The 27,161-nt window shown below is 45.2% G+C and overlaps 2 long non-coding RNA genes across 8 annotated transcripts in view; one reads left to right on the forward strand and one right to left on the reverse strand.

The window, feature by feature from the left end:
* Window positions 1–3,207: 3,207 nt before the first annotated feature.
* On the reverse strand, window positions 3,208–27,154 carry LOC140848439 (uncharacterized). Its single transcript, XR_012129308.1, has 2 exons — window positions 25,356–27,154; window positions 3,208–3,775 (listed from the first exon to the last, which is right to left on the reverse strand). It is a non-coding gene; the product is annotated as an uncharacterized lncRNA (long non-coding RNA).
* Window positions 8,170–27,161, forward strand: part of LOC108392319 (uncharacterized) — a 153,290-nt gene continuing 134,298 nt past the window's right edge. Inside the window, exons 1-3 of one of the 7 annotated variants that reach the window (XR_012129301.1) lie at window positions 8,170–8,560; window positions 8,722–8,897; window positions 9,965–10,251. This is a non-coding gene — a long non-coding RNA (uncharacterized lncRNA). The remainder of the gene's footprint in view (window positions 8,561–8,721; window positions 8,898–9,964; window positions 10,252–27,161) is intronic. The other 6 variants (XR_012129306.1, XR_012129304.1, XR_012129300.1 and 3 more) reach the window with 6 other exon arrangements.

Here is a 27,161-nt window from a genome sequence, read left to right on the forward strand (position 1 = left end):
TACATAAGTATATATTTTTAAAAAATCAGTAAACAGTATTGAACTCTAGCTAATGATATCCATACTGAAGAATTTAAGAGGAAGCATACTAATGTCTGCAAATTACTGAAATACATAAAAATATAAATTGATGGATAGATAAAGGAATGGATAAATGGATAAATAAATGTTAAATCAAGTTCAGTGAAATGTTAATGGTAAGATCTAAAAAGTAGGTATATGTGTTATAAAATTATATCTTGCTATAAAGTTGAAATTGTTTATAATAAAATGGAAAAAATGCTTTGAAAATTTTTAAACATATATAAATAGAATAGACTATTATTGATAATAACAGTAGTTATTATATTTTTTGAGCCCTTAAGGAGGAGGGTAAGGGCAAGAGGCCCAATGCTGTCCCCTAGATCCTCACAAATTAGTAGCAACATCATTCATATAGGTTCTAGGACAAAGAAAAAACCTCAAGAAATAATAGTAATAACTACAATTTATTGGACACTCTGGTATAGTATAAACTTTGAATCCATTATGTCACTAAATCCTTTCACTTTCAAAAATAAGTATTAGTGTCCCTAAGATAGGGAAAAGCAAAGATAATAAGTCTGGGCGTTAAAGCAACTCAGAATCACACGGCCAGTGACTGACTGGGCCAGGATTACAACTGGGTCTTACATAATACCAAAGCCCATGTTCTGCTCACGTGCGGCCCCTGGCCTCTGCCTGCTCCGGAAGACCACCGACCTTATGTCAAGGAGTGCAGGGGATTAGGAGGGAGGGGCCTCCTAAATTGTAACGGAGCAGTAGCTGCCTTGGCTGCCTGGACGGCTGTGGTAATGGGCTGAAGTTAGTGCTCCAGAAACCCTTGGCACCTCTCAGTGAAGGCTTTAACATGAAGTGGCTCTGTAGAGGAAGCTAAAGGCAGTAAACTAAGCTAGCAGTAAAAATAAAATGTGTTCCGATGTGTTGGATCAAAACCTGGGAACTTCATGGGCTCCACCCTCCCCTCCCCCGGTAACAGCTGCAAATGTTTGTTCAATTTCTCTAACATCTGGCCAGCCCATGTGTAAACAGAATGATGAAGGGTCAGCATGAGGAAAAGATCTGAATGCCCATTTCTCAGCCTCTTGAGGATACAGTGAAATGGGGCAGAGCCTGAATTAAGACGCTTTTTTAATTGAACTGGTGCTGGGCAGCAGTTTCCAAAGGTCTTTAGGATCCGTTACCCAAGAGTCCTTCTTATATGCTGTCAGAGGGAGGTTGTGTTGGGGAGCGGGGAGCACTGTGGACCGAGAATCAGATGGCCCAGATTCCAGTTCAGGCTCCTCCAATAACGGTCTGTGAACTTTGGAGAAACCTGTTCCTTCTAGGCCTCATTGTACCATCTGGGTTATAAGATGGTGGAATCCTCTCTAAGGTTTCTACAGCTTTAATGTGTAATTTTTCATTATCGTTTTAGTGGTTATCATATTAGTCTCATCATATTAGTCTCTATTTATTCAGTAAGTATATTCCTAGCCATTGCCTCTCCCACTGCCTGCATAGCACTTCAAAGATTGTCAATCCCCCCAGTTTTTTATGTCAAATAAGTTTCACCTTGTTTCCCTTTTAAAGAACATGTTAGGACTAACCTCAGTGCCAAAGGTAAGATTCAATTTACCAATATTGCTTCTGTTTAAAGAGCTAATTATTTAAGCAGGGTCTTCTACCTTGTTCAAAATCATAAACAGATTAAGTATTTGTTGAGCCTGATTTTTTTTTTATAGTGAAGCAAAGTAAAAGTTTTATTTAAAGTTAAAGAGAGAAAAAGTGCAGCAGGCAACCTCAGGGAGGAGAGGTGCCTTGAAAGGTTTAAGTTTTATTGAAAGAAAATCTATGCACTTACAAAGTGCAGGCGACTTCAGAGAGAGGAACACGGAAAGATTGGGAAAAAGTCAAAGTCACACACTTAAAAAGTGTGGGCAACCCCGGAGAGAGGTGCCTGAGCCTGATTTTTAATGTGAAATGTACAATTTTGATACTCAAATAAACTTTTAAAACTTTCAACGTATGTTCATTTCCTAAAAACTAGATCAAAGTAAAGTTCTTGTTTAAGATAAGCATGCTATTAATGTTGGTAAGTGAAATGCAAATGGAATGATGCATTATGAGTTTACAAACAAACCTTGAATGTTGAGGTAAATAAGGTTTACTTAATTTACTAGGTAATGAATGGCTGATGAAAGTTTTTAAGGATTAACACAACCTGAGATTAGAAATTGAGTTATCCAAGAAACTGCTTTTTTTAACCCAGTCGTTAGTCCTCAAGAAGGTAGATTTCATCCTTTTATGCCTGTTTCACAAGACCCTATCTCCCCTATTAAATAATATTTTTTATCATAAGATGCTCTTTAAGATTGACTTATAGTAATAAAGAAAGTGGACTCTTTCCCCAAATACTAATAAGCAAGATGAGACAATAGAAACTGCAATAGATTCTAATAGGGAATTAAAAATGGAGAGTCAAGAGAACCCCATGGAATGGATCCATCTTATTTTGAGCTTATGTTTTAAAAGGGGTGGCTCAGAGCTTCCTAGAGTGGGAACCCATCTCCCAAAGAGACTCCAGCCTTCCTTTTCATCCCTCCAGTTTCTGTTGGTCCAACTTCCAAGATGGTTGAGACCTTTGGGTCCTGTCCCAAGCCAGCAGAGGGCGCTCTTGGAGCAGAATTGGGGACGACGGTGGGAAGCTCTGGGAGGACAATCTCAATCTCCTGCACCAGAGGGCTGGCTTGGCGTTAACTGAGACCTCTGTGCTGACCTGAAAGGCAGATCATTGGTCCCTCTTGCCTTGCCTTAAACAGTTCTGCTCATAGTACAATTAAATTCTGCTGAAGACTGTTTTCCAACTCTACCTTTCTTCCCACTATCAAGAAAAAAAAAAAGACTAATCTTCAAGAGTTAAGAAATAAGTTAAGAAATGGGACATCTAGGCAATTACATGGAAAAGCTAATGAGAATTGAGAAATCAGGAAAAGGTTAGCTAGGTGTGGTGTGTATCAGATAGTCAAATCAGCTTAAGCAAGATCACCTGCCTACCTCTCCCTATGTCACAATCTACAAGGGAATTCATAAATATTTTTAAAGTGATGGCAGATATCATGAACAGACTCAAAATAATGACACAAAATGGATTTTGAACTAGGAATAAGCAGTGGAAATCCACAAAGGTTTTTGAGCCCAAGAATGATGTAATTAAAGCTTAGTAACAGGTCGCCTAAAATAAGTTTTATCCCTTGCAACCCAGTGACTGAATGCCAGATAGCAAAAAATAAGCACCAAGGAACACTGCAGATCTGGGCTCCAGCCCTGGCTCTGTGACCTCTTAGTCCATGTCTTGGCCAAGTCCCGTCTCTTTAAGCCTCTGTTTCTTCATCTATTAAGTGAGGAAACTAAACAATCTGTCAGATTCATTTCACATTTTATATTCTGAGTCTGTGGGTTTCTAGCATGGTAGAACTATAATGTAGATTTTCTTTAGGGAATTTGTGTAAGGGAGATTATGAGTTGCTGTCCATTTGTTCAGACGTTCTTCAGTGAGCACACATGTCCTTCAGCAGAGAGGAGAGTGCTTGTGTCAGGAAGTTCCAGGCATCTCGCCCCACAAGCAGTGGGAGTATGGTGTGAGGGCATCAGTTTCTTAGCTGCTTTATGGACTCCAAGGAGGACTGTAGAGTTTGTCAGCCAACTAGAAGAGACTTCAGAGTTCAAATGATCTCTTCTTTCATTCAGTTAACAGCTAGACACAAAACAGCCAAACAGGAATTGGTTGAGTCACCTGGATTATGGTGTCCTTATAAGCTACAAGTAACTTTTACCCTATAACCTCTGCACTTGCTAATCCCATAACTCTAACAAGACTATTTCAATTTTCTTCTTCCAATTATTATTGGGTCTTTACAATGCTTTGCATTACAGATATTCACAGTCCCTTTGAACCTTCTCACACCAAACTGTGACTCAAACATAACAGCACTAAGGCAATCACTTGAGTGAAAGCTGCTCTTACCCCTTGATGCTCTGGAACTGGGAACTTGTGCTTCAACTAAAGATAGGAGGGCTTCAATCAGTTTACTATTCATAAGTGGGTTTATTTCTCCACTTGACACACTGACGTAGCTCCAGCTGAACCTTTATTTGCTTATTTATGTCCTACCTTTAAAACACTTGCAGAAGCTTAGGATAAAAACCGTAACTATTTTTAAACTCAGCCATAAAACAGGAGCATACATTTAATCATCTCTGAACCAAAAGGAACTATGGCAAACCCAAAATAAGCAAAACCAGTTTTTCATAATATTTTGTTTTTTATTATGTAAGTTCACTGAGGAATTTTCTATGTGGGTCTTTACATAAAAGTCATTAAATAACAGATAATATCCCAATAGCACCTTCATATTAAAGAAACATCTACATTCCAGTCTTACAGTGGACCTTGGTAAATGTCACAGACATATTGTCAAGTTGTATTTCTAAGGCAGAGTTTGGGGGCCCCAAACTGTGAAGTCCTGGCTGGCGTAAGGCCTTCTGGAAACCTAATACAGGACAGGGGAGATGTGAAGCACCTTGAGGAACAGCTGGTTACATGAACTTCCATGCAGCCTCCTCAAATATCAGCATCTCAGGCAGACTAAGAAGTAGTTAATAGGTGAGTCTAAACAGAGGTTGCTGACCAGGCCTGAAAGCACAGTTGTGCCATGTTGGGGCCTAAAGACAGATCTTTGGGCTCCGGCTACACAGAGTCCTTCAGACCTGTCTGGTGCCTTGAGACTGCTCAGGCTTCCTCCTGAAGAACAAGGTTGCCAGACCTGGCTTTGTGTCCAATGAACAGTCACCTCATTTCCACCTCTCCCCCAGCCCAAACACACACACAACAAGCTATTGCATTAGGGTCTTTGCTGTAGAACCACAGTGTGTTTGAGCTATTCAGGGCCATTTTACCCACTTACTCTCCAGAGATGGAAACTGAAGCTCATATAGAGGGGAACCACCATTTACTTAGTGATAAACTCGGACATGACAGATGCCAGTTCCAGAGTCTGTCCCTGCACCTAACAGATGGGTCTTGCTGGAACATAGACTCATGCCATGCCCCTGCTCAGTCACCTCCACGGATCTCGCAGGCCCTCAGGAGAGGGTGCAAATGCCCTAGCCTGGCATCAAAACCCTCCATGTAATAGTCCTGCTTGCTTTTCATTCCCATCTCCCTGTTTCTGTTTGACTGCTGGCTGGTGATCTCACACGACTCCTGTTCACACTCAGACCAGACTCATTCCCACCTCTATCTTGAGACCACCTATCCATTTCCAGTTTCTGTGAGGCTGTTCTCAGTGCACTGAGGTGTTCCAGAAACTGGAGCAGCACCATAAATGGCCACACATACCCTCCACATGTGTCTCTCCAGAGAAGCACAAACACTCACAGCACATTTTCACTTTTAATACTTTTAATATTTTTTGTATGATTACCAAGACTTCTTAGAGCCTCAGCCCTTCCAAGGCGGTAGCAATGGCAAATATACCATTTTATAGGGGAGATGAAGGAAGTGAGACCCAGTGCTGAGAACGGCATATGTTTCAGTCTCCAGAAAGCATGAGTCAGAGGTGAAAGAGAAAGAGGACCCAGGCCTCCTGACACTGGGCTCCATTCACAAGGCCAGGCATCTGGCCTGCTGTTATTTCCAAAGGCTTGATATCTTTCAGAATAAATCAACACACGCTCATCCCAACAGGTTTACTTTTGAGAAAATTTGTAATGATGCCAAAAGGCACAGAACCTTATCTTTTCTGACCTCTGAGCTATACCTACAAATGTTAACTACATATTTTAGTTCCCAGGTTGAGATCTGCTAAGGCAACACCATAGATGAAGGTAATTCTGAAGAGATGGACTATGAAAAAATGGGTCAAGGCCAAAAATCCAGTTCAGGTTGGAAATGAAGGCTTCATCTCACATACCAGATAACCTTCTCTAGAGTTTGATACCTACTTCCAACATCCATTGATTGTCCTACTGTTTAGGACTGAGACTGGGAAGAGTTTGGGTAAACAATTCCGTGTTGGGTCGGAACATTCTGAAATCCAGAAAAGATTTGTTGAACAGAAAGTGATACCGTGTTAGCATGCATCCAGGCTGGAGAAAAGGGTAGGGCCAAGAGTCCCAGGGAACTAGGTAAGAAGCAGCTCTTCCAGGTTCTCTGTGGCAGCTCAGCACATTTACTGAGTCCCTACTAATGTGCCCAGTACTTGAATAGGGACCTTCAGTAAGGGGGCCACAGAATTTACCATCCAAACCAGAGCACTTCAGGGTGGAAGAGGGAACAAGTAATAATTATAGCAAGACAACAGGCATAAACTGTTATGGGAAGGCAAACCAGGATGTATGGCTGCCTTATCCTTCAGATTTGAGATCAATAATAAAAGGTCCCTACCCACAGAGAAATCTCCACTCCACAGAAAGGATATGATAAACACAAAGATGGCCTGATGCAAGGCTGGCTGGCTCTATCAATACATTATGACCAATTCCCAAGAAGAGCTGAAGGAGGAAGATACCACATTTGGAGAGGGGACTTGGCATTTGAGCTGAGTCTTGAGGGACGCAATGGGTTGGAATGTGTGGCAGTGAGAGGCCTAACAGCCCTGCAGGTGACTTAGGAGAAAGAAGCCTCAGACAAGGCCCAGTGGCAGGGGAACATGGGGCACGAGAGGAGGCAGAGCAGATCTGCTGAGGCTGCAGTGGAGGCAGAGAGACCAGAGAATACTGAAGCAGGAAGGATGCTGAGGCCCAGAGGGACTTGGTTCTCATTTTGTGGGGATGACCCGAGATGACCAAGTAGGGTTGCACAAATCAGCTTTCTCAGTCTTGGTTCAGTGGAGACTACCGAGATGTCCAGACTCATGTGACATAGGCTGCCAGTCTCAACAGGCTGCCGGTCTTCTGTCCAACAAGTAAGGGGAGCCACACCATTAAAGGAACTGCAGGTCCTGTTCTGGTTTCAGTACCAAGCACTTTCTCTCTCCATCCATCTGCTGGAAAAGTCGGTTTGGACATTAGGAGGAAGTGTCTCCTTGGCAATCCAACAGGACTAGACAGCAGGAGGGGGTGGATTTTAGGGGCAATCCCTTGGTAAATACTCAGACCTTTGAAGTTTGTGGTGAAACCAGTTGTATTCCTATTTTTCAGGCATATACACGAGTCCAGCTGAGGAAGTTTGTGCCTTGGGGCTTTCGGAGGGATGGAGGTCAAAGCAGTCAAGGAAAGTATCTCCGACACTGAGCAGAGCATTGTAGATGGTAAAATCCTTTCCCATGTGGGCGTCACATTTTGTGAGCTAGGTCAGGAAGGCATTAATTACTGTGAACTACTGACATAGTGGGGCATTAAGGAAGGGACAAATGGGTGACTCACCCAAGGTCACAGAGCTCATGTCTGTGGACAGGTCATGTCAGCACTCACGGGGCCCCACAGCCAGCTCTCAGAAACGAGATGAGAGAGGAAGAGATGTAAGTCAAAAAAACCCTTCACTCTGTGGGGTCTGGGATGGATCTAGAACCACCTCACTGCCTTTTCCTCCACAAGGAAACGGGCCCAAGTCTATGCGGTGGGTAAGGGCTGCCTGGTAACAGGTTTCTGGGCGCGAATGAGGTCCCGTGGGGTTGCTGGGCCTTTCAAAGGCCACTTGTACCCTGGGACGTGGCGCGGCGGCAGCCCAGAGGGCCTGGGCCGGGAGGAGGGGCCAGGCCTGCCTTCAGTGCCTAGAAATCAACGCAGCCAGCCTTGGGCTTTTCTTCCCCTCACACCGAGGTACTTCTATCTCAGAGATGAAGGGAGACAGAGCGGGCCTAGAGTCCTCGCTTTGCTTTTGGAGGTTAATGACCCAGTTAGCAGCTCTTGGCTGCGTTTCCGACATTTTGCAGACATCAAGCCCCGCTTCTCTGCCAAGTACATTCTGTTCCCTGGAGCTCGTCCAGCGCATCTCAGATTACTATGTAATGCGACAAAGAGGGAGAGGTGGCGGGGAGGAGCGAGGGGAGCGGCCCGAGGGGGAGAGGGCGGCGCCGGCGCGGGGTGAAGAGGATGCCGCTCTAAATATAGCTGCCCTCCTGGAGCCCCACCCGCCAAGGTGCTTCTTTCCTGCACTGGCGTGACCCCCGGCGGGGGCACCGAGGGCCCGGCGGGGCAGTCTTGCGGGGAGCGCCGCCGCGGAGAGAGCACCACTGAGCCGGCGGGGGCAGGGTGGTGGGGGGCAGGGGAAGCGGAGGGGCCCGGGAACCAGCCCCGCGCCCAGGCTCGGCCCCGCCCGAAGGCCCTTCCCGGCCGCTCGGGGGCCGCCGGTGCGCCGATTACGGACGTGAATGGGAAGCGGCAGCTAGTGAATGATCGCGCTGCTCGCGCTGCCTTTGGAGGCTGAGGAGCAGGTGCTGCGCTGCAAAACACAGTGCTTCATTTAAAAGCCCTCTGTCACGTACGCACCCTCACGACGTTCAGGAATCCTCCAGCCCCCTCCCGTCACTACCCTGCGGTGGGTCCCAGAACTGGCCTAAGAGCAGTGGGTCAGGGGGCCCCGGACAGAGCCTGGGGGACTTTTCCTATCTCTTTCAGCTTGTCCTTAGGTATCTCTCCGTGGATGAGAAAAGCCCTAAGTCTTTTCAGTTTGTTGGAAAGTAGTATTTTGTTTTACAGATGGAGAAGCTGAGGCTGGGAGAGAAGCTGGGATATGTCCCTGGGCACATGGTGAGTCCGTGGGAGCTGAGATACAGCCCCGTCTCCTGACAGCCTCGCCATTGGCTATACCAGGTTGGAACCTGAAGAAGGTTTCACTTCGGTGACATTAATTTCTAGGCATGGATCCTTTGCACGTGAGCATCCCCCTCTTTTCCTGGATCAGCTCCACCCCCATCCTACCGCCCACCCCCAGCCCCACCCCACTCTCACACAGAAAACTTGCTATGCCAACTGATTCTCACTGGTGATAGGCTTAATAGCTGCAGGCCTGGAAATTATGTCCATTTTCCTGTCTCTATGTGTAAGTCCATTTTATATGCCCATCATCAGCACAATCCTGTTATTAGGAACTCCAGAGAAAGCAAAACCTAGACTTTTCTTCCTCCTCAGCATCTCACATCACCCAGCCCTCACAGTTGGCCAGATACTCTAATGAACATCAGTCACAACCTAATCCAGGCCAGAAAAGCAGAGTAAGAAGTCTCATACCCATTTTACAGAGTCCCTGTAGAAGTGGCGTATTTGAAGGGGAAGTAACTAGCTCACATCCATCTGCTGGTGCGTGGCCAAGTTGAGAACTAAACCCAGGACTTGCGACCCCACCCTGGGCTGTGTTCACACTGGGGTGGGGGGTGGGTGGGAGGGGGCAAGGATCCATTTAGTCATGGAGAGGGGTGGCTCTAAGTGACCTGGGTATCTCCAGCCCTGCCGCTGTTATCCTCTCCCCACAGGCCTTAGGCCACTGCGCCCATGCCCCCACCCCCATACTAGTTCACAATATGAAACTGGATATGCACAGCTGCTGCCTTAGGAGCCAGAAGCGTCCAGGCCCTCTCACCACTACTGACTCCAAATGTCAGGGCCAGTCCCACTCACATCCTGGACCTATCCACATCCCCTCAACCTTTGCTGCCGCTCTGGACTTAACTCTCTCTGTTCCCCCTGTCCCCTCAAGATCTCCCCCAGGGCAGACGGAAAAAGCAGCAGCATCAAATGCCATGCCAAAAAAACGGAGAGGGAATAGATGTGAAGAATATTTTATTTTGCTTCTTGGAAGCAAGGAGTTTATCGGAGTCTTTACAAGTCCCCACCCATGCTACCCAACATACACGGTGTCCAACCCAGTGAGCACAGCAAACATACTTAAATGTTAAAGAATTATAAAACTCTCACATGACTGAGGAAATTTGTATATACCTAGGCTGGCCATTGTGACATCTCTCTAACAACACTGATGAGCGGTTCAGAACACGGGCTTCGCATGAACAAGACCAGGCTCTGTCCTGATCAGTCGTACAATAATGACAAGCTGGTTCATCTTGAGGTCTGTTTTCTCATCTGCAAAATGAGTATGATTATACCTCACAGAAGCAGTACTGAACAATACCAGCAGCCCTGAGCCAGGAAGAGAGGGGAACACTCATATGGGAATGGTTCTCTCCACATTTACCACCTAGTTTGGAATCCAGATTCAGCTATGGGACTCAGGTAAGTTTTTTAACTTCCAGGTATCTCAATTTCCTCACATGTAAGATAAGGATAATATATGTACATATCATATAGTGTTATGTGAATTAAATTAATAGAGGCTAAAAATAGTGCTCGGCATAGAGCAAGTGCTCAGTGCAGATGACTATTGCTTTTACTGAAATTGTATGAAGATTGAATGATGTAATATATGAAAAGTCCTAGCAAAATCCTAGCAGAGTCAGCAAACAGTAAATATTATTTCTTCTTCTGCAAATGGGATTATGATAGTTTATCTTATATAGAGTTGTTCTGAAGATTAATTTAGGTAATACATTTGAACACTTCCGGAAAATTATAGGGGAGCATTCATATGTTTTATTATTAACTTTAATGTTGGGGCATTGATTCAACAAATATTGCGTGTTAATTACTCCTGGTCCTATTTGAGATACAGAAATAAATATCCATGCTGCCAAGGTGTGGATAAGTGGCTAAGGCACAGGATGAATAACCAAATAACTATGTAACACCAGGCTATAAGTGCTCTGATCAGCACAATAAACCAATTACCATGAGACATCAGGGCAGAGCAGGCAGGTATGCCAGGTGGGAAAAGGAGTTCAGGAGTGGCTGCTGCAGGGATAACGGAGCAGGAACAGAACCGGAAAGGATGAGCAAGTTTTGCACAAATGGATACAGAGGGGAGAGAAAGACATTCCTGAAAAAGGTATACAGAAGAGCAAAGGCCCCAAAGCTGGACCGGAAAGGGAATGTTTGGAGAACTGCAAGTGTTCAGAGAATGTGGGCAGGCAGAGAAAGGCCTGGAGGGTAAGGTAGCCGTCCAGGCAGCAGAGTGCCAGGGAGCCAGGACAAGCCCAAAGGGTGATCCTCACCGACTACATGAAGGGCAGAGGTGCTGAGGAAAGTCTCAGGACTATGATTCATAGTCAAACTTAAGAATCCGGGTAGCAGAGTAGAGACAGAGGAAGAATGTTTCTCCAGAGCCAGGCCTGAAGTGCCAGAAAACAGGTGTTTTCATAGCTCCTTTATAGCACCTCCCATATTTCATGAATTCATATTTACTTTTGTGTTTTGTTCTTGGGAAATGAATCCCAAGACCAAAAGAACCATCAGAGTTGGTCTAAAAGTAGTCAAAGGACTCTCCAAGGTTTTTTCCACCTTTACCTTCAACAAACAGGTGGGTGCAGAGTGACAGAGTTTAAAATTCATTGAACAGAAGTATAGGACTTAATCCCTCAAACATACCTATTTTTAGAAAACAAAATCAGAAAGTACTGGAAAGAAGGGGAAAAGAAGAAACCTGTAACATAAAGAAAATTCCTCCTTCCACTTAGTTACCTTAATTAGCAGTCTTAGATTTTTAGCTTCCTCTTTCTAGAAAGGAAAAAGAAGAGAATAATTGAAAGGGAAGGGAGAACAGGAGAGAAGAAAAGAGGTCACCCCAGAAAGCCATGAGTGTGGGCAACCACGTTTATTGTCTTCTAAACCCCCTACGACCTGGATCCCTTCCCAGCTCAGGTTGGGAAGCAGAAAAGAAATCCAACTGGTCTTAGTTGTTAAGGATTTGGGACCAGCACCTAGATAGGAACCTTGCCCTCGCTCCTTCCCTGGGCTTCTTTAAACCTCAGTGCCATTACCTTTCTTCATCTTCCTTTGGAAGGCGATTTTGTGCTGGGCTTCCTGAGCAGAGGCACAGAATGCAGGAGGCGGAATAAGCAGCACCTAGAGGTTATCTAGTTCAACCCCTTTATGTTATAAATGAGAAAAACAAGGGGAAAAAGAAAGAAATGAATGGTTCAAGGTCACCCAACTCATCTGTGATAGAGAACTAGAATGGGAGACTGCTAACTTAAAATATTTCAAATATCCAATGTCTTTTCAAAGTCCACGACACTTCCTTTAAAGGAGTGATATTCATATTATAGCATATAACATCCATATTTCCCTGAAAGAGGGTAGCTTTGAGAGAAGCACCCACAATAACAACAACCATCACTGCTGAGCACCTATTTCGTGCCAAGTTCAGAAAACTTAAGAAACTTGTCCAAGGCAGTGTACATGATAGAGCCAGAGTTTGAACTGAAGTTGTCTTAGTCTAAATCCCAGTAATTTTTCAATTGTAGCATACTGCTTCTCTATGCCTTAGCTTTCTCATCTATAAATTACGGGATTTTTAAGAATAAGATAAAAAGTGCCTAATGCCATACTTGTCATATAGTAGGTACTCTATGAACAACAGCTGTTATTATTATGAATGACACATTTTGAATATTTGCTACACCTTAGGTCTTCCCACTTTGATTATATTCCTCAAGAATCTTGGCTGTTATCAGTCGTCATCACTACATTCATCAGGCTCCACCCTCCCAGTCTCTGCTTCCCCTTGATGTGCCCTCTCAGGGATTGGGTTTCAAACATGGAAGGTCTAAGCAGAAGAGGTAAGGTAGGATGGGAATTGAACGCTCCTATTGCTGCTGGGATTCTGACCAGACAGATCAGGTCTGAAAAAGCAGCTACATCCACTCACAGACTAGATGAGCGTCAGGTGACCAGGTATTCAGGTACAAGAGCCTGGCAGGTTGTCACTAACTGAGAGGCCGCAGTACAGAGATTTGGGGTGGGTAGTGGCTAAGACAACAGACCATGGTTTCAGAAACACCAAATAATGGAACCAGGGCTCAAGTCACCATGTCTAGCAAAAGCCAGACAAGACTTTTGCTAGTAGGAAGTAAAGCTGAGTAGGAAGATCACCAGAAACAGAACATAAAACTGGATTAAAGCAAAATTCAGTTGGAAGGAATAGGTATTACAATGGACCTACACTTTTGAACATGGCAGATGACTCTTTTTTTCTCCCTGATTATAAAAACTAATAAATAACCATGAGATTGTCTTGGCCTTCAATTGTTTGTGGATACATTTGCTTAGAATGAAAGTACCAAAATATCATGGGAATGATACCCATCAAATTCAGAATGGTGTTTTCCTTGGTAGAGGGAAAGAAGGAGGGAGTGAGAGGAAATGAAAGGTATGGCTGGCTTTAACTAGGTGTTACATTACCTCTTTCAAGAAAAAAGAGGTCTGAAGCAAATACAGCAAAATGTTAGCATCTGTTAATTCCAGTGGTGAATACATGACATCTATCTTCTCTGTATGGTTACATATTTAATCATTTAAAATAAAAATGTAAAGCAAAAAATATATTTAAAATCCTATAAATTGTGTTAGTATGTGATCATTGTAGAAAAACTGGATATCTTATGAATAATAACATCAGAAAATAATGAATTTTAAAAGCTATGAGGTTAGCTAGCTGATGCAGTGTTTCTTAGGTACAACAACTGGTCTTACTCCAATAAGAATTCATTTAAGATTTTTGTGGTAAGTTTGCACATTGATGGTCCGTATATGTGTGTTAGAAGGAAGATTCAGGGTTCTTTAAATTATGCTGTCTAGCCAGTCATTATAGAAATGCCCAACTGTCTACCCATGGCCAGAAGGCCCATTTTAAAATAATAACCAAGATCTTTTATGCTCATCTGGAAAGAAAACCTAAAAAGACTTCTGAACAATAAAAGCTAATGTTTTACATACTAAAATTTATGGATGGAAACCCACAAGGATATAAACACAGACCAACACCATCAACCACTGGATCTAATTGATATTGATAGGACAATACACTGCCCAACAAGAGCAAAATACACATTCTTTTCAAGTGTACATGGAACATTCACCAAGATAGACCATACCCTGGGTCATAAATCTTATGATTTCTCCCATGAAACAGAAACCTTCAGACCCTCACTCAGAAATAAGTCTTATTTTACATAAAACTGATAGACCATCTGGAGTCTCTGACTGCAGCCTGACAGAAGAGAAAGTAAAATTGCTCTACTATGGCTAACACTTATCAGTAACAGCTGACGGTCAGGCCCCTGGGGAGGAGACAATAGAGCTATAAAATACAGACAGAAGGGCCCAGAGCACAGCCCTTCCAGAGCATCTACTTAAAGCCTAACAAGCCCAGGAACGCCTGAAGCACTCTGCATGAACACACTCAGTGGCTCAGTAGAAAGAGCATAGGAGTCAGCTAGAAAGGGTTTGGGCATGACTCCGCCTCTCACCTACAAGAGGCTGTGGGACAGTCTCTCTCACTTCTCCCTTCTGGGAACTGGCTTCCTCATAGGCAAAATGGAGTCACTAGAATCTAGTGACTAGATCTCCAGGATTTCCACTTCTATCTCTCTGTGACTATTTTTGCATTCATTCTAATTTCCCTGGGTCTTCACTGAAAGGATGTATGATTCTTGATAATGTTTGTATTCAAAAGCAGGGGACAGTGTGTGACCTCAGAGAGCATATTTGCTTACAAGCACTGGCTTATCCCCCTCAAAATCCTGGACATGCTCAGAAGTATCCCGAAGGGTTCCACAAGGACATATTTACAAACAGCTTCCAAAAAGCAGTGAAATGGCAAAACAAGCCTTGCAAGACAAATTCTGTATACCAGACAATTTAATTCTGAACAATGGACCACATGAGGGTGTATAAATAACTAATTACGCTGGACAACATGAACAGCTTTTTTGAATGATTGCAAAATTGGGGAGGAAGGAAATGTGACTGGTATTTATACATTTGGGCTTCAGTCAAAGATTTCATATTCACTCTTAAGCAATTTGACTTACAAAATTAGCTCAGACTAGAACATGGTCAAGCAACTCGAAAGTGGCACAAAGTCTGCTATCAGAGCTGGATTGTTGTGCCCGAGCATCCACAGGACTGGAGGGGAGGATTGGGGGCATGCCCCTGCAGTGGCTGCGGGATGTTCAGTGAGAGGTGCCTTGGTCTCCACAATGACATAGAGAAGTAGGGGCTATTTAGGGACAATTGTCCTAAGAGTTTCAATGGCAAGTCAAGTTCATCTTGTTATCATATGCAAGCACATATTCCTGGACAGCCAGTTCCATGTTTTTCTTGAGTCTCAACTGTGTGATCAGTAATATGCCAAGACTAGGTGCACAGAAATACTTGTTAGACAATGAATTGTCAAATGAAATGAGTAACACATGGTCCTTACCTAAACAGAATCTGGGTCTAGTGGGTGACATAAAATTGCACTGTTTTAATACAGAGCAGGTGTCAATGCTCACCATAGTCAAGGTGACAAGGGCCCCATGAGCACAGAGAAGACAGAGCAGTCAATTCTGACCTTAGACATTAGCAAGGCTCTTCCTTTCCTGTCTCAGGGCCCTCACACACTCATTTTCCCCATTGCTGCTCTCCACTAAATCTATTTCCTCTACATAACATGCCTTCCAGAGAAGCCTTCTTCAATTCTGTAGATGTAAATTAGGAACTACTTCCCCTCTCCCAATGCAATTCTCCCTATGTCTCCTCATGTAACTATGTTCTTTTGTTTGAGAACACATAGCCCATCTAATTATTAATATGTATGTGTTTATTTGTTTAAAGTCTACTCCTGCAATGAACTAAAAATAACAGCTTGTGTCTCATTCATGGATATCTCACCACCACAGAACACAGTGCCTGATGCCCAAGGGTCAGAGTAAATATTTTTAAGTTGTTCATGGACTACATGAATAACTCCTTACAAAGGAAGGAGGACCCTGACAAAGATTCTGACAAAGATAATAGAAGAAAATTCCAGGAGGATAGAATGGCAGAAGCAGAAGCAAGGAAGAGGGAAAGTCCAGGCAAGAGAGACTGCAGGGGCCACAAGGAGCAGACCAGTGCCCATCACTGGCTAAAGAAGGGCAGTGGGAACCATCAGTGGTTGGCGAGGAAGACAAATAAAAATCACCAGAGCTGGAGCTTCGGAAAGTGGCTCAAGTTCTATGAAGAACTAATTGGTGGAAAGAGAAACTGGAGAGAAAGAGATAATCAGGAAGCTGCTAAAGTGATCCATGGAAAAAGTTATAGGGATCTGACCAGGCAGCTCTAAGTAGGAATGAAAAGATCAAGCACATGGCTCCAGAATGATTGAAAGGAATCGTGTGAGAATGCAGCAATACCCCTCACATTTCCGCCAGGCAGAGATGGGTAAAGGGAGCAGAGATTGCACGCACAGCAAAAGGAGGGAGAGTTTGGGAATGAAGAGAATTTGATATGGAAATCTGGTGTTTAAGGTGTTGAAGAGCCAACAATGGAAACCATCCAGCAGAAGGAAAGAGATCAGGACTAAGATACGAATTTAAGTGCCACCTGCCCAGAGTGGGTACTGGAGCTGGTAAGCCTTAAACAAACATCTCCATGGGACATGTTTCTCCTGCACAATAGCTCAGCCTGAGCCTAGAAGAGGGGTTCCAGAATCCTCCAGGATACTAGAACCCTGTTTCTGTCTCCTTTGCTTTTTACTGGACAGCAGAGGCACACCTTGCTGTCATTCAACTGTTCACACAAATGTAGGCATCACTCTTATATCCTAGAAAATCACTTTTCTACCTTCAAGACCTTGATTCTCTCTCCTGCTGTGCCCTTCCAACCGGTGTATGTAGCCTGAGCTCACCCAGCCATAACTCTCCTATCCCACATTCCAATTAGCCAAATCTAGATTCCCCTGGGCCTGTATCCTCATAAGGATGGAGTTGGGAGAAAAAGAACAATCCACACAGAGCTAGAAAAAATTCTCCTCACAGTAGAAACTTGAGCGTTGGCTCACAGAAAGATTATACTCCTACCTGTTTCCAAACTTAAATAATGAGGGAACCCAGCCAAGACCCAGACTGGTGTGAAGGCATTTCCCAAGGTGAGGGGTACCACATGGTTAGCTGGTCATGGTGATCAACAGAGAGAATGCTGATCCCAGGTCAGGCCCGGGAGGAGCGACTCCAGACTGATGCAGACGTGCTCAACCCCCAAGGAGGCTTTCCCTGAAGGAGACAGACAAAGGCAGGATGAGACTCAGCCCCCCTGTTTCCTTCAGAAGACCTGCTGCTCCAGAAGTAGCCCCTCTCAGATCTGCCAAGAATGAGGCTTTTAAATTACTATTGACATGGACACAAGATCAGAAGTTCCTAGAGTTACTTCCTACATAAGTCACAGGAGCAGAGAAGGGGGTCGGTCCCCTGCTGATGCGAGTGGTTCTGAGCCCTGGCTCACATCCTGATCCCCTGGAGAACATGACTACCTCTGGAGATGCAGGGGGTCAGCTGACAGTCAACACAAGTCATTTGTTCTTTGTTTAGCTTGAGCCTTTCTAGGGCAGCAAGAGCATTACTGGAAGGGGAGAGGCCCTGAGACAAGACCACGACACAACTACCTTTCTAAAGGATGCCTGTCATTCTCATCTCAATTTAAAAAGTTACTTATTTTGCCTTTACTGTTGATATTCTTTTCCTTGCCATGGCAGGCAGATTTAGATAGGCAAGATCCAACTTCAAAATGTGCTGTGCCACCTACAGGCCTCTGGGTTTCCCTGGGCCTCTGTTTCATCTGATGTCAGAAGGAGGGGATGTCCTTGCCTGAGTGTCTTCAGGGCATTCTGAGGAATAGATAATCCGTGCATATGGAAAAGGGCTTTGTACTCTTATGCCCCCCACACATCTGATTGTATTCGTGCACTGACTGAACTTGTCAGGTGGATATCTTCTTCCCCAGTGGCTACTCTATTTTCCCTGAGGATCAGGAAGTGTGGTAATAGGCTGTCACTTGCCTTGTTGGGCTGTTTGTTCTTTCCTGTCTCTGTCTACAATAGAACGGGCATGTCTGTGGAACACAAGGCTACTCAGCACCTCCAGTCTGTGAGAGCTGCTTGCACTGCATATGTTGGAGCAAGTAAGACAGAAAAAGAAAGTGGATTTATTCCCACCATTAATAATCTATAACAAAGCATAGCCAAGCTGATCAGAGAAAACTGGATCAATCAACCTTGCCTAGAACATTCTCAAAATATGGAGTTCATTCTGATCTTTGGAAACTTGGGATCAGATCATTCTGGGTTCCAGTCCCATTGGGTCACTTCCTGGCTGGGTGGCCCCAACCAAGCCACCTAACTTTTACAATGTCCTTTTCAATATAACGTGGCTAACAATAACAACCTAGGAAAAGTTATCAGTATTAAATTAAATGAGATAATAACTATGCAAGTGTCACATACAAAGTCCCCAAACAAATGGGGACAGGGAGAAGAAATAATAATGATAATAACTGTAGTAGCTAATGTCTATGTAGCATTTACAATATTTAACTTACGATTCAGAGGACACTGCGAAGTGTAAGTACACTTTGTAAAGCATATAAGTACGCTCTAAGCAAAGCACCAGGAGCTTTACTTAAACTGACTCAGTCTTCAAAACACAGTTTCTGTCCTCATGACGTAGGTGGGGGAGCTGCAGTTCAGTGAGGTTAAATGCTTACCTGAGGTCGTGGAGCTCACAGGTGCAAAATCGGGATTGCCCACAGGCAGTCTGATACCGAAGGCATTGCATTCATCCAGCATGCTATGTCTATGAATATTAACCCACAAGATCCTTTCAGCTTTATTCTGAGATTTGATATAAAGGCCTTTTTCCTCTTATTAACATGGAATGGCTTTCTAGAAAATATATTCTAATTATATATATATATATATATATATATATTGCAAATGTGCCTTCCTGTCATTTGTAATGATTCACCTTCTGGGAAGCTTGTTAATTGAATGTTATTTTTTTCCCCCCACCTAAACTACCTTTGCAAATTTCACATACATCATGCAAGTTATTTATGGTTTAATATGGTTTATGGTTTAAGGAAAGCCATCATATATGTAAGCTGAAGTATGTTTATTAAAGTTAGAATGAACAGTGATTGATTTGATTTCCCTGATTAGGTAGTTGGGGAAATGAACAGGTAATTGGGTATTTACAGAAGAAGGCCAGGAGCAGTTCCTGGGAGGGGCCCATCAAACCCCTTCCACAAGCATTTACTCAGCCTTGCCTCCCCCACAAACACCTCACAGTGCAGCAGGAAGGGAAAGTACCTTTTCTCATGACAGCTGTACTCTGATCTCATCTACTGACACTTCCAAAGGTGCTCTTGTCTGTGGAATAAAACCAAACCTCAGCTGGGTCTCAGGGTTCTCTTGCCCTTGTTTGGCTCCAGCCCACTTCAATATTCTCTTCCACCAGGCTTTAGACCTTGCTCTTCCCCAGTCACTATCTGAGCCCTCCCTCCCCTGGGCCTTTGCACAGATAGGTCCCTCCCCCTTTCACTCTGCCAATGTTCTAGTAAGTTTTCAAGACTGTTTAAGCTGTATCTTCCCCACATGGATGCCCCAGATAGCCCCAATTCAGAATTAATATTTTCTTGCTTGAATTTCCCACTGCATACTTCTATTTTAGAATTGATCACTGATCATCTTGCATTAAATTTCATGTGTATGTCTGCTCCTTCCATCAGCATGAGCCCCTAATTGTCAGGGTGAAGGTCACATTCACCTATGAAAGCACCCCCAGTCCTTTATCAACACAGTTCCTTGTGAGGGCAATCTTTCAGTAAATTTGGGGTTACTTAAATTGAGCTTCTCACATAGGAGAGTAGAATCATTCATGACTATGCTTTGAGTTGAGAGCCCACCCCTGAGGGCTAACTAGCCGGTGAACTTTTCCCACAGTGACTGTAAGACCGTGCAAGCTATCATTTTCCAAGCTGAAGGGAAAACTCAGCTTTAAGCATCTGGAGATTTACTTAACTAAAGGACTCATTCCACCAGAAAGCATAATTGTGATCTCTCTTATTATCCAGAGTATGAATAAGAATCATTATAATGATAAATTAGTGGCAGGAGCCATGGATTTTTAGAAAGGAAAATTAATAATGCACCATGGAATTATATTTATAGACTCATTCAAGGCATTCTTTGCACATACTTCTTAACAATAAGAATTCATTCTATAGCACTTTACAGTTGATGTATCAGAGTATGATTTTATCCCCACACCCACACAGAGACGCTGGGCCCATCACCAATTTACAGAAAGAAAACCGAGGACCAGGCACACAAAGAGACAAAGGACTGTTTAGCGCTAGAGTTGGGTCCCAAATGTAGGACCCCTGGCTCCATCCTGGGTTCTCGTCTCCCAGGCATTGTGTCACCCAGATTGAATGTCTATCTGCTGAATGTGTCAGCCCCAAATTCCTATGTTGAAACCTAGTCCACAATGTGATGGCATATGGACATGGTCCTTTGGGAGGTAGTTAGGTCATGAGGGTAGAGCCCTCCTGAATGAGATTGGTGCCCTTACAAAAGAGGCCCCAGTGGGATCGTACTCTGTCCACGTGAGGGCACAGTAATGGCCTGACCGCATTCTGTTAACCAGGGCACAGGGCTTCACGAGACAAGGGACTTCCCAGCCTCCAGAACTGTGCGATAGAGGTTTGTGGTTTAAGCCACTCAGGCAAAGATATGTTCATTATCACAGCCTGAATCACAGGACTGAGACTCACTGGCAAGGGTCTTAGGAACCTCCTAAAGACAAAGTTTTCCAGTGAGCAGCTCCCTCTCCAGGCCCCTGGGGTGGGCGGGACCTTGCTGGAGGCTTGTTTGTGTGTTTGTGCCACTCCAGCCCCACATGGGCGAGCACACTTTACATGTCTCACTGCTGTGGAATTGTTCACTCCAGGCTATTCTAGTATCCATGGTTCTTAGACATTTTTGGAGACTACTTTCCAGTTTTTACCCAAGTCCCCTACCTTCAAAAAATAACCTGTGTCCTAACCCTCTAAATCAGTCCTATATTCAGGGCACTTTCACCCAGAACAATAAACTGCCTATTCTTTCAGTATCTTCTTTCAAAATGAAATTGGTGACAGTTGTATTTGGAGGAGGGATTATTCTAAGTGAGCTAAATCTTCATCTATTAGTAAAGCATTAATTTTGATATGATCTTCCCAGTTACCTAGAACAGAGATTGGTTCACAGAAGGGGCTCAATACATATTTAGTGTTGAAATAAGTAAATGGAAAACTAGAAATAGTATTAATAAACGTATTATTTAGAGTTGTGGAGGTAATCTTAAGTAAAACCAGAGCAAGGATGTTTAGAAGCCATTGTCTGTGAGTGAAATGACTCATGGTGGGAAGGGCCTGAATCAGGAGACTGTTGCCTTTATTGCACCTTCTGGAGTGTTTGACTTCAGGGAGGAGTCAGTCTAATCCAAACTGAACCCTTTCCTAGGCATTTCTACTTGCAAATTGTACCCTCCCCACCTGAAAACTGAAAACCACACCACTAGGGAGAACAAAGACCCTGGGTCTGCACATGTTTGAACCATGTGGCTGTACTACTTTAATAAAAATGCAAACACTAAATATATTTTACAAATCAGTCAGTTTATATTCTTTGCACTTGTGGTTTCTGGATTGCATAAACAAAGGACCAAAAGTCTCCAGCAAGCATCCTTTCTTTCATTCTCTTCCCTGTAGCCTAGAGCAACAAGGTCAAATGGAAGAAGTAAACAAACACCAACAGGGGAGCACAGAGCCCTTTCACAAGTTCAACAGTGTTTCATGCAGAATAGTTTGCTAAACCCTCTCCCCATCAATCATCTCATGAACCGGTGCCCAAAGTATGCTGGGCCCAAACCATCCCCCAACTCCTGCTGTGCCCACTGAGTCCCAGCCCTCCTCAGCTCTGGCTGCACCACCCGGGCAGAGGGTGAAGGGAGACTCCCGGCAGGCTGGTCTAGATGCAAGAGGCACATGACTTCTGATTAGCCTGACAGTGAGGCTGAGCGAGGATGGCATCCCATGTTAGAAATGATGCAACTTAAGCAAAAGCTCAAAGTAAATGTGTAAGTCTGAAATTAAAGAAGAGAGACAAAGAGCAGAGGGTGGAAGGGAGATGCTTGCTCTGGGCCTACCTCTGCTGCCAAGTGGCTGTGGGTCCCTCCACTGGTCACTTCTCTGGACCACAGGCTGCTCCCCCAATGAGATGAGAATAAAATCCTGCTCTGCCAGCCTCACAGGGTATCTCTGACAATTAGAGGAGGGTCTGGGTGTTAAAAAGTTTGGGGAGCTATTGGGCTCCATATATTTTGAAAAACTGTAATCACTCACTGGGTTGGCAAGAAAAGGAAAAATTGTTTTTTGTTTTTTTTCCCCCTGATCTAGAACTTTGAGTCCCAAAGCAGCTAGCTCAGCAGCTTCGGGCAGACCTAGGGGAGGAATTCTGGCCTCCTGCCTCCTGCCCCAGTTGTTAAAATCCAGCACATAGCTCTAGAATAGAATGCTTCACATAGATCTAATCTTTAAAGCAACCCCAGAGGGGCCCACGGGCTGCTCTCCAGGCCCTCCCTGCAGGACCCCGGGGGCCAGCCATGCTGACTTTGAAACCAGTGCCTTCTTCCCAGGCTTACTTTCAGAGCCAGACAGCGTGGCACTGATCCCAATAATGGGAGATAGGCGCTTCTATCACCCCACTTTCAAGATGAGGACTGAGTCTGAGAAAGATGCGTTTGTCAACCCTACACAAAATTCAAGGCCCAGATCTCCTCTGTCTGAGCTCCTGGCCTTATGGTGACCGGATGTGGGGCTGGACCAAAGGTGGGTGGACACACCACCATCCCCCCTCCTGGTAAAGCCCTTATCCTCCAGGGAGGTTCTAGAGGCTTCCAGGAAGGGCTCCCCTAACCTGGCAACAACGGTGCAGCCAGCCTGGAGGGAGACAGTGAGAGGCTTTGCCTTCTCAGGTCTGTTCCTGGCTCTGCTGCAGAGGCCCTTGCAGGGACGGCTCTACTCACAGCAAATCTCCAGCCGTCCCCCTCTGGCAGGTGACCCTCTCCAGGTGACATGCCCAACTCAATCCCACTCAGGTGGAGAAAGCATGGTCTACACAGGTTTCCAGTCAGATATCACTGAGAGGCATCTTGGTTTCCTGGTCTCTGCTCAGGAGAGAGGGCTATCATCCTGGGGGTGGGCTGGCTGTGGTATTCTCTAAGAATCTTGGGAGGCCCTGTGATCTTTGTCTCAGAGTTTGTTTTATCTACCTTAGCTCTTGATGATATAGGTTCCAGTTCAAGATTAGGGGATACTGGTTCGAGGGCACTGTTAAGCCAGGAATTCTACTGAACCCCTGGATTTGGGAGGAGCTCTGGAGCCAAGGCTGGGCCCCCAGATGAACACACTCTGCTGGTTTGGGTGCGAGTGCTCCCACAGGCCTATGAGGTAGCTTTGCCCCTCCCTCCCCAGGTAGCTTCAGCTCTTACAGCTGTGCTTCAGGATGGTGCCTGAGCACTCCAGCTCCCCCTCAGGCAAATGTGGGCTTCAGGGCACCTCACAGCTCACAGCCTCCTCCCACCTCTGAGCTGCGGCTGGAGCTTTCTGGTCTGGGTTAGAGTAATCAGGCGCTGCAGCTATCGGAACCTTAGTCTAGTAGACCAGCCTGATTCTGTTCCTGGGCTGCAGAAAAGCACCAGGCCTGGGTCTACTGCCTGGGGCTCTAGGGGAGCTGAGAGTATCCACTGCGGGGCTGCTCTGGAGGGGAACAGGTAGAAGCCGCTACTTAGGTCTCTCCATCCTCAGCCTCTGGACCTTCAGAGAGGCAGCAGGTAGGTTTCCCAGGCCCCTGGAAGCCTGGAATCGGATTCTGACACCTGCATTTTGCAAGGGCAGCTGGATGCAGCTGGGGTCCTGGCTGGGCTTTGTCGTGGAGGTCATGAAAGGGATCTCTGGGCTGCAAATGGACAGGACCTACCTCTTGGCAGGGTGAAGGCCACAGGGTTGGGACAGGAAAAGGGGCAGTTATAGAATGTCAGGCCCCCGATCTGAGATGTCTTAGAGGGTTCCGGACACCAACCTGAACTGCAGGTGGGTCAGAGAGAACCTGTGTACTTTCTAGAGCCCAGAGAGAGGGAAAAGATTTGTTAATGTCTGAAACATGACTGGGCTTGGCTGGAAGGCTTCAGGAGCCACTTCTTTCATTGTAATCTCTGGAATTAAACCCATGGGTCTCTCATTCTGGGCTTTTCTGGGTCAAACAGGAGAGGCCAGGGTCCAGACAAATTCTTCTGGCATAAATCTAGGAGCTCACAGGTGGTAGACTAAGTGGTACAGGTGTGGTTTAGAGTAGCTGTCCTGGGCAGATTAAGTTCAAATTCAGCTAGCCCCTCCCATCTCTACATCCCCTCCCGTAAAGGCTACAGAAAGCCCAGACTGTGGGCACAAGTGACTTGTCAGGAGAACACAAGTCTAGGCAAAGGGAGAAGACTTCCAGGCCCTAGGAGGGTCCTGGGAGGAGGCAGAGCATGGTGGTATGCCTCGAGACAAGCAACAGAGTTCAGTTGGTGACAGGGTTTGGGGCCTAGGAGCATGTACAGGTTCCTACAGCAAGGCCAGGCTCCAGGGCAGGCTGGATCCTGTTAGGGCGGAGAACAGGAGAAGAAAGTCAAGGATATTAGCAAGAAGATAGGATCCCATTCCAACAATTTATAAAGGCAGGGCCTCAGGCAGAGGAGGAACAGGATTGGGACCAGGTTCTAAGTGCAGGTGGAGGAGGAATCCCAGCACAGGCCCAAGGGGATGAGCAGCCAGGATGATGTGGTACCTATCTCCCAGTGCTTCTGACCCAGGGCTTCTTAATTCAATCTGACTTCTTTAATAAAAACAAAATTTACCCACTGCAGACCGTAGGGCAAGGCTGAGCCTTTACAGGGCCTACATGGAATCTGGTACAGGTTACTGGTGAGAAGCTAGAGAGCCAGGAGGGTCCTGTGGAGCCCAACTCTTGTCGCGAAACACTTGTTGGACTTTTAATAAATCCCATCACCTCCTTACCATCATAGCCACATGTGTGGAACGAAATGTTGGGTCACACCAAAGGTTTCCAAACTGCTGTCTCAAAGCCCACAGATCTGAGGAGGGGCCTTGCAGGGGTCTGAGAAGAGGGCAGCTCAGAAAGGGAGATGAGAAGCCCCCTGACCAACCCTTGTTTACAGAAGTTCCATTTTTAAGTTTAACGTGTTTGGTTTCCATGTAAGAGTTTAGGTGGAAGCTACAAGAAAATGAATGACAGGGAAAAGAAAGAGGACAATAAGTAATAGAAAAGAAAAGGAAAGAAGACAAGACAGATTGGAGTGCTGGGCTAGATGAACTCTGACCTGTTGCAGTCCTGCTGCCCTCTGAGTCACCATGCTGCTCTCCTGCCCATGTCATCAGGAACCACTTTTCGTCCTTTCTGCTTTTCTCTCAGGGAAGAATCCATATGTAAGCCCAGAAAAAGGCAGTGGCTAGATGTCATTTCCCAGCTCTGAGGAGTGCTGGCTTGCAGAGAAGAAAACGGGGCAGGGGGTGGTATATGCGCTGGGAGGGAGAAGATCTGAGGCCCTGAGCTGTAAGTCAGGCTTGGAGGTTTGGATTCCCTCTCCACTCCAGAAACTTGCACACTGACACCCAGGCTGAGGAAAGCACGCCCCGCTCCCAGGCTGCCCCTGGAAGCTGGGCCCACTCTAAGGAATTATTTTGATTTTTTAGGAAACACTGCTCACAGCTGAATTATCCCTCCCAAAAACAACATAGGCAGGGATTTTCGAGGTGCTTGGGGAATGAAGGTTTGGGCAACTCTGTGCTGTTGCTGGGCCAGAGAGACCTACAGATGACGTTCAATCTGAATCAGTATGTATAGTTCATAATTGCTATCATTTTACTCTAAACACTTCCTCTTCTTGCCAAGCCTCTGGGCTTCCTGACATACTTAAAGTTGCTCTGCTCTGCCATGTCCCAACCTGTGTTGTTGTGCATCTCTCCATACCCAGTCCCCAGTCCAGGAATTCCACAGGAGCTTGGAGATGCAGCAAATTCAGACTGAACTTGGAATTTTTTTAAGTGCGCACACACACCACCCAGTAAGAGTGCTCTACTGCTCTCTTACACAAGAGGATTCGTTAAGACTATCAGAGGGTAGGATAGAATGAGCACTGGATTGGGAGTCAAGAGTTGAATTCCCTAGAGTCAGTTCCAACTGACTATCCTTCTGTATGAGCTACAGTGAGTTACCTCCTCTTTCCAGTCCTGTTTCCTGGTCTGTGAAATGAGGCACATCCTTCATCACTCAACTAACATTTACTGTGTGCCTGCTCTCTGGTGAAGTGGTTCTCCTTGAGCAAGGTCACAGCCCCAGAAATGGCCCAAAAGTCACATTACACAAATTAACTCTGGAGATCTGTAGGGTATTCAATATCAAAGTCAGTTTTGCTTCCACAATATAAAGTAGCTACATTCTCATCCCATAGAAAGCTCACATGTAGTGGAGAACACTGACGTATGGAAGGACAGTAACTGTGCATAACTGCTTTCCTACCAGTTACCTGGCTATTGTGGCAATACAGAGGCCGGGGGCGCCTAACGCATGCCCCACGAGAGGTGACAGCTAAATTGACTTCTAAAGGCTGAGCACCAAAGAAGGGAAGGGAGGCAAAGGAAACAGCACAGAAAAAAGAGAGTTTGGTGGGTTGGAGAATTTCAAGTAATTCCCGATGACAAGACACTATGGGGGAAGAAGGGAAGAAGAAGTAAAAGATTAGGTAATCAGACCCACAGGGGCCTGTGTCTGTCAGGGTATGGGGTTTGTTTTTGAGTTTTGTTTTCCTGAAGGCGATGGGGAGACACTGCAATGCAAGGGGAATAGCATAACTGCATTTGTATTTTAGGTATCTCACTCTGGCTGGTAGGGGACGGTTTGGAGAGGAAAAGAGGTGGAAGGCAGGAGGTCACTCAAGAAGCAAGTGCAAGAGGTGTCAGTGATGCAAGCAGTCGGGCACAGAGCAAAGTGAAATCCCAGTCTATAGGAAGAGCCACAACTAGAGGAGCATTTTTCCAGTTCTAACTTTCTAGGACTCTACAGCTAAAGAAATCTCCCTGCATACATTTCACCTCCCATTTTTACCCGCCCATCCTCCCACCTCCTG

The sequence above is a fragment of the Manis javanica genome, chromosome 3 (assembly GCF_040802235.1).
Source record: "Manis javanica isolate MJ-LG chromosome 3, MJ_LKY, whole genome shotgun sequence".
Lineage (NCBI taxonomy): Eukaryota > Metazoa > Chordata > Mammalia > Pholidota > Manidae > Manis > Manis javanica.